We start from the raw sequence: 8,263 nt of genomic DNA, 5'->3' as shown, positions 1-8,263 counted from the left end.
TCCTTCTTTCATTCTTTTAAACTCTCTCTTTTTTTAGTTTCCTCCTTTTTTTCTATCTTTCCACTTATCATATTTTCCTCTACTCATTATTTTATTCCTCTTCCTCACTTCCTTTTTTCGTAGTCCATTCTTTCATGCCGTTTCTTTGTCCCAATTTCACTTTTTTTCTATATTCCCTCTTTTTCGTATCCTCCCTATTCCATATTTCCATTAATCATATTTTTCTTTACTAATTATTTTACTCCTTTCCCTCACTTCCTTTTTTTGTAGTCTATTCTTTCATGCCGTTTCTTTGTGGCCTAATTTCACTTTTTTTCTATATTCCCTCTTTTTCGTATCCTCCCTATTCCATATTTCCATTAATCATATTTTTCTTTACTAATTATTTTACTCCTTTCCCTCACTTCATTTTTTTGTAGTCTATTCTTTCATGCCGTTTCTTTGTCCTAACTTAACTTTTTCCTATATTCCCTCTCTCTCTCGTTTCCCCCTTTTTTCAATCTTCCCTTAAACCGTATTTTTCTACCCTCCCAGTTTTACTTTTTTGTTCCTCTTCCTCACTCCTAATTTTTTTCCAGTTCTTCCTTTGTTTTTATCTATCAACACATCCCCATTCCCTCCCTTCTTTCTTTACTCTCCCTTATGCCCGGTTTTCTGTCTTTCCATCCCGCTAACCAACCATCTCACAGCGCGGAGGAAAAGAGAGAGAGAGAAAAAAGGTTGAAGCAAAGAGAAAAGTTTGGAGATGCAACGAAGGGAACGAAAGACAGGAAGAGAAAATGGAACTGGAAAGGAAAAGAGAATATCGGCTAAAAGGAGCGAGGAAAAAGGAGAAGACAACACAAAGCGAGAGAGAGAGAGAGAGAGAGAGAGAGAGTGTTAAGACAATACCCTTATGTGAGTCGTTGTTGTTGTTGTTGGTAGTAGTAGTAGTAGTAGTAGTAGTAGTAGTAGTAGTAGAACAACAACAACAAGACGAAGAAGAAGTAGTAGAAGAAAGAAAAACAGAAGAAGAAGAAGAAGAAGAAGCAGATGATGAAGAAGAAAACGAAGACGAAGATGACAATGATGATAATGATGATGATGATAATGAAACAAACACGTCCTCAACATGTCCAGCACAATACGCCAAGGAGCTTACGTTGTGATGGAAGGGAAAACAGGCGAGGCAATGAGCAATCGAAGGTAATGGCGCTGATGATAATGGTAGTAATAATAATGGGAAGTAGAAGGAATTTAAGTATTCTCGAAACTTTTTAAACAATCGCCTCCCGCCCCTCTCTCTCTCTCTCTCTCTCTCTCTCTCTCTCTCTCTCTCTCTCTCTCTCTCTCTCTCTCTCTCTCTCTCTCTCTCTGCATGAGGAAGCTAACTAGCGGGCGAAGGCACACACAAAGACAACCCTCAACACACACACACACACACACACACACACACACACACACACACACACACACACACACACACACACACACACACACACACACACATTTTTAGCTCTCAAAAGAAATAAATTCCCCTTACAGTGATCCCTCCATCATGAGAGAGAGAGAGAGAGAGAGAGAGAGAGAGAGAGAGAGAGAGAGAGAGAGAGAGAGAGTGTTCATCACCATCAACTCTCTCTCCATTCTTCCTTCCGACCTTTCTCACCTTCCCCTTTACCCTCCCTTTCTTCTCTCCTGCCCACCACTCTTCCTCTACAGCCCCTCTCTCTCCCTCTCTCTCCCTTTACACTCATTATCCGCCTCAATTTCGGTCCGGCCCTCCACACAGACGTACGGGCAAGGCAAATGCACTTCATCCTTTAGAAACTTCTCTTTTATATCACCCCAAAAAATAATGGATGAGGAGCGCCAGGGGGGGGGGGGGGGGGTATTATGAGTGCTATTATGGAAGATCAAGAAAGGGAACGGTTAAAGGGGATTGTTCAACGCCTCTTCTTAATAATTACTGCTTTTGTGTTATTTTATCTATTTATTGTTGTTAAAGGGGATTGTTCAACGCCTCTTTATTAATTATTACTGTTTTTGTTTGTTATTTTATTTACTTAATGTTGTTGTTGTTGTTGTTGCTGTTGTTGTTATCATCTTGAGTAAGTAGTAGTAGTAGTAGTAGTAGTAGTAGTAGTAGTAGTAGTAGTAGTAGTAGTTGTTGTTGTTGTTGTTGTTGTTGTTGTTGTTGTTGTTGTTGTTGTTGTTGTTGTTGTACTTTTTTTCACTATAATCACACCCATCTTCCTTTATTTTCTTGTTAAGTGAAGAGAGAGAGAGAGAGAGAGACAAACAAACAGACAGAGACACAGGCGCCTAAAAGCATTAAAGACAAAGCTTCATTCAATTACCCTTCCCTTTCTCTTTTCATTCGCTTTCTTTTTTTTTTACTCACATTTTCGTCTTCCGGGCCAGCAGCTGTAAACGGTCTGGAGTGGAATTTCTTAAAACCAAAACTAATTAAACTCACTCTTTTCTGCGGCCAGGTGAGGGAGGGAGGGAGGGAAGGGGGGGAGGGAGAAAAGGAGGGAGAGGCAGGTGTGGTGGGGTGCGGGATACTCTTCCTCCGTTCTAAATCACCCTCCCTCCCTCCCTCCCTCCCTTCCTCCTTCCTTATTTTTTTTCCTCTCATTTCCTGCCTTCTTTCATCTTCTCTTTCCCTCACCCAACCCCTTCCCACCACTCTTCATTTTTTTCCTATTTCTCTTCTTTCTGATCTCCCTTTCTTTCTTCCTTTTCTTTTTCCCTTCTTTCCCCCTTTCCTCTTTTTCTTCTTGTCTCCTTTCCTATTTTCCTTCCTTTCCTCCTTTTGTATTCCCTTTCCTTTCCTCATTCCCAATTTCTCTTCCATCCTTTCTTTCTGATTTCCCTTACTTTCCTCTTTTCCTGTTTCCCTTCCTTTCCCCCCTTTCCTCTTTCTCTTCCTTTCTCCTTTCCTCCTTCTGCATTCCCCTTCCTTTCCTCATTCCCTTTTTCCCTTTATTTACTATGTGTCTTCCTTCCCTTCTTTCTCATTTCCCTTTCTTTCCTCTTTTCCCATGCCTCTTCCCTTCCTCCTTCCTTTCCTCAGTTCCTAGTTTCCTTCTTTTCCTCCTATCCTGTTTTCCTTCCTTTCCTCTTTTCTTACTGACCTTCCTTTAATCCTTTTCCTACCTCCCTTCACTTCATCATTTCCCATTTCCCTTTCCGTTCCTCCATTTATGTCCCCCCCCCCTTTCCTTTTCTCCTCTCTTGTTTCCCTTCCCTTCCTTAACTCCCTCAATTCCTCTTCTCTCTATGCCACTCTCCCCATTCAATCCCATCTCGCTTTCTTCCTTTTTCTCCTCCCCTTCCTCCCTCCCTCCCTCCCATTACTGAGGAGGACCAAAGAGAAGACCTTCACGCCCTTGAAGAAAAGACTCGCCTCCTTTATGCCCAGATCCTGAGGGGCCTCGCAGGACACGGGGAACAGGTGGCAGGTGAAGGGGTGTGGGGTAAGGGGGGATGGATGGCTGTGGAAGGATCAGGTGCGAGGGAAGGGCTGTAAGGTAAGAGGCATGGGTCTATGTGTTTGGAGAACTGTCGGGGGTAAGAAATTACATTAGTATACGTATGTAGGAAGAAAGGGAATAAGAAAGAAGAAAGGAGAAAGGGAATACGAAAGGAGAAAGAGTATACGAAAGAAGAAGAAAGAAGCAGAAGGGGTATAAGAAAATGGATAAGTAGAGGTATGAGGCATCGGGTAAGGCAAGAATAGACAGGAGGCAAAGAGGTGCTTGAAGGCGTGTGGGTTAAGAATGGGCATAAGTATAGAGTTTGGGAGAGGAGATAATACTACACTGCGAGGGTATTGTGGGGGTAAAGGAAAGGGGTGGAGATGAACTATGGGGAGAAGGTACTTTGGTGGGACTGAGAGGGTGAGAAGTTATTGAATGGATAGTGTTGGGAAATGGGGGCACGGTGGGAAATGTATGGTGGGTGTTAAGGAAAGAGGTGAAGACGAACTATGGGGGTAAAAGGAGGTTCAAGCGGGACTGAGAGGGTAAGAAGTTGTAGGATGGGATAGTGTAGGGAAGGGAGCCCAGTGTGAAATGCATGGGAGGAAGGGGAAGTAACGAAACAGCTGGGGAGTTAGTAATTTGTTGAGAGATATTTCAATACGTTATCCCTGTTTTCTGGGTAATAATTCTGTGCCTCATGACAGCTGTAAGTAAATGAAAGTTGAATTGCATGGAGTGAATTTACGATACTGCCAGAAGGGACTGATTGGAGGCTCTATCTAGTAACACCGAAGGGGAGGGAGGTGACTGAACTGACGGAGGGTAACCTGGTGCTGCTCTCTGACGAATGACTCAGGAATGACTTACGAGTTTGCTGCACGAAATGTTATCCCATCGAACCGTCCCTGGGCATGGAGGGTGACTTGTGGGTGACGGGAAATCATTGCAACCCATGTCACCCGCAGCATATGAAGGACACGCGAAGGTCGCCGCCAAAGCCCCTTCAGCTCGCCTAAAGACATGCATGGCGGTGTACAGGTAACCACTGAGCTGCGTCACACTGCACGGCTTACCGGGATTAATGAGGGAACGTCGAATTTTTATGGAACTTTTTTTTTAAGGTAAATGATTATCAAATTGTTACTCGTTTTCCTTTTTTTTTTTTTTTTTTAGTCGTTGTTTAATATTTGTTGTATTTGTTTCCCCGCTCTTCTTTTTGTTGTTATTGTTTGTTCAGTAAGTTTTCCCTGGCTGTTTGTTTCTTTGATGCTTTTCTGTTTAATTAATGTCTTCTACGCGTGTTTCCTCTTACGCTTTTTTTTTTCTTGTGACTTTGGTATAGTTTATTTATTTATTTATTTTTTTATCAAGAGTACAGTAAGAAGAGGAAGTGGGTTAGAGGTGAAGGTACAGGTGGGGGAGAAGGAAAGACAGAAGGAGTGTGCAGTTGTATGGTGGAGCTTCGTGTCTTACCACTCATGTCCCCCCACCCCCCTCCCACCAATGTTTCATCTTTTTCCCGACCTTTTTTCTATTTTTTTTTCTTTTACACTTATTTTTTCCACCAATGTTTCGTCTTTTTCCCCAACCTTTTTTCTATCTTTTTTTTCTTTTACACTTATTTTTCCCACTAATGTTTCGTCTTTTTCCCCAACCTTTTTTCTATTTTTTTTTTCTTTTACACTTATTTTTTCCACCAATGTTTCGTCTTTTTCCCCAACCTTTTTTCTATCTTTTTTTTCTTTTACACTTATTTTTTCCACCAATGTTTCGTCTTTTTCCCCAACATTTTTCTATCTTTTTTTTCTTTTACACTTATTTTTTCCACTAATGATTCATCTTTTCCCCAACCTTTTTTCTATCTTTTTTTTTCTCTTTTCTGTAATCCTTTGCTCTAACACACCGAACAAGTTGCATAAGAAAACTGGCTCTGCTGATGTAAGTTGCTCGTTGCATTTACGTTTTATCATCTGAAATGCTAACCCTGAGTGATTACATGCAAGAAAGATACACTTACACATAAAACTTTAACATGAGAGATTAAAACCACTGCTTAGCGTTCGTGACCTTTACAAGACCTAAACACCAAGAAACGAAACAGCACTAAAGGTGATTGCATGTTTTAAGAGTCTTCACCTCGCCCCCACACACCGTTGCCAGTTTGTCGGACTCATAGTATTTACCGGTTTCTGACGCCTAAATATTGCCAAGAAACATCAGGATCTAACTCTTTTAACAATAACTATAAATGAGTTTCGTTATTGGAGCCCTGAAGAGAGTTTTGGGGTAGGAAGTCGGGAAATATAAGCGGCTGAGTACGACAATCAGGCAACGTTGAGGACGAACTATTGGCCAGTGGTGGAAGATGCAAGAAACGGAAGAAAACGGCTCGCTGAACAGAGGAGGCACTACAACAAACGTGAAGAGGTTAAAGATGGGCTGGCTGCTGTTACGACGCTTAAATCGATGCGCGGTGGTCGAAGATGCAATGAAAAGAAGATAAAGGATTGGTAAACCGACGATGCCCCACGACTGTAAAAATTGAGAACAAAGATGGACTGTTTATTTTTTTACAGCAAGGTATGGAGCTCAAGAAAAACAAACAAACAAACAAAAAATCCACTTGGCGCTGCTCCATCAATAAGAAAAAAGAATGAGAGCTTAACTGTGAAAATAGAGAACAAAAATGGACTATTTATTTTTTTACAGCAAGGTATGGAGCTCAAGGACAAAAAACAAACAAACAAATAAAAATTCCACTTGGCGCTGCTCCATCAAAAGAAAAATAAGAGCTCAGAAAATGATGTAACAAATCACTTAAAAAAACAACAACGATACATTAGTCGAAGAAGATGCAAGGAGTAGAGAATAAAAGATTGGCAAACAGCGAATCCATTATTTAAACCGCTAAAAAGAAAGACAAGATGGGCGAACAGGCAATCTTCTTCCTCGGAGTGTTGGTGATTAGCTGGGTCGGTATTCTCAGACGCAGCCGCTCACATCAACAATTTCCAAAGGCCAAAAAGTAGATCAATCGGGTTCGCGTGAGTGTTTTTTTAGGTTCACGGTACAGAAGAAGGGTCAAACCACCACCAGGGCCACTGAACTACCCCTGAAAAAAAACCAAACTCCTACGAAAACCATGCTAAATATGTGTGTGCGTAGGCGCCGAAATTTTTGAGAATACGGATTGGAAGGCGGCGGGAGTGGAGGGAGTTCATTTATGTGTGCTCCTCCTCGACCTACACACACACACACACACACACACACACACACACACGCACACACTTCGGCAAACTCCTTACCGATAGGCCCGAGCTGCTTAAACCCTCAAGTTCTGTACCTGTTTACTCCCTGTCCGCAAGCTCGCCGGGGCATCCGATTGCCTTAACTTCCCCCGCATTTACTTGCTCGCTGCTGTTTGGACGAGTAAAGTTTGATGCTGTTGTGCTCTCTCTCTCTCTCTCTCTCTCTCTCTCTCTCTCGCCGTTACCGGATTCATTACTTTTCGTTTACGTTTAAAAAGGCGCCGAGAGAGAGAGAGAGAGAGAGAGAGGTGGGGTAGGGGAGGGGCAGTAAATAGGGTTCTGAGTGAGGTAATGCGGAACAAATTTGGGAATCGACAGAAATTAGGGCCGTGGACACCATCGAGGAGAGGGGGGGAGAGGGCGAGGGGAGAGAAGGTGGGAGAAAGGTGGAGGAGAAAGGGCAAAAGGAGAGAGGAGGAGGACGAGTGGGGGGAAAGACTCTTGGGACGCCTTTTACTGTACCCTCACACACACACACACACACACACACACACACACACACACACACACACACACAAGGCAAGTGAGTGGTGGCTGGAGCGACTTTCAGAGGGAGACAAATGCGACGATTTATCCCGAACAGGATCCTCTCAACCCCCAGTCTCCTCTTCCTCCCTTCCTTCCTTTCCTCTCCCTGCCTCTCCCCAACCTTTCTTCCGTCCTCTCCTTCCCTCTCCCACTCTCCCTCTCCCCCACCCTCCGCTCCATGTCCCCGCGGCACGAGACACTCACGTAAACAGGCGGAAAACAGGCATTACATTGGGTCAGTTCCTTCCTCCGGACGGGGCGGGGCGCGGCGCTGAAACAGGCGAGTCACCCCCGGCGAGACGACAGAGAAAACGAGGTCGAGGCTGCAGCGGTGCCAAGTCCGGCGCGCAGACTGACCCTAACGACCGCCACACTAACACAGAAACCACCGTCACCAATTAATCTGAGGCTACACACGCTGAATTATCACACTAAACTAAAGATATTAACATGGATTAGCTGTATAGGGATAAGGGATAAAGGGAAATACGGAATAAAGGAGGAAAAGAGAGGAAATAAGAGTCAGAGGTTAAAGAAAGGGAGCTCGCGGGTGAGATGATAAGCTCTTTTGGCACCGTCGGCAGCGTTAGGGGGGCGGTCAGAAGCGACTTTACTGCAGATTGAGCTCCGATGCCCATGCCGATAGGCGGTGACGGAGTGCCGATAAGCCGATGACAGACCGATAGCACTCGCCACACTGCCAAAAAGTCGACCCCAAGTGCGCCATTTTATCCATCCTCGGAAGGCGGCAAGTTTTTGAGCTGCGCGGCGGAAGGAGGACGAGGCCGAGGACTTACGACGAGGACGAGGACTTGGACGAGGACGCGGTGTGGCCGGGACGAGGACATGCCATCACTACCATCACCATCACCACCACCTCCATTACGACCATCACCACCACCACCACCAACTTCATTACGACCATCACCACCACCACCACCAACTTCATTACGACCATCA

This window comes from Eriocheir sinensis, chromosome 4 (assembly GCF_024679095.1).
Source record: "Eriocheir sinensis breed Jianghai 21 chromosome 4, ASM2467909v1, whole genome shotgun sequence".
Taxonomy (NCBI): domain Eukaryota; kingdom Metazoa; phylum Arthropoda; class Malacostraca; order Decapoda; family Varunidae; genus Eriocheir; species Eriocheir sinensis.
This window is presented reverse-complemented; position numbering follows the sequence as displayed.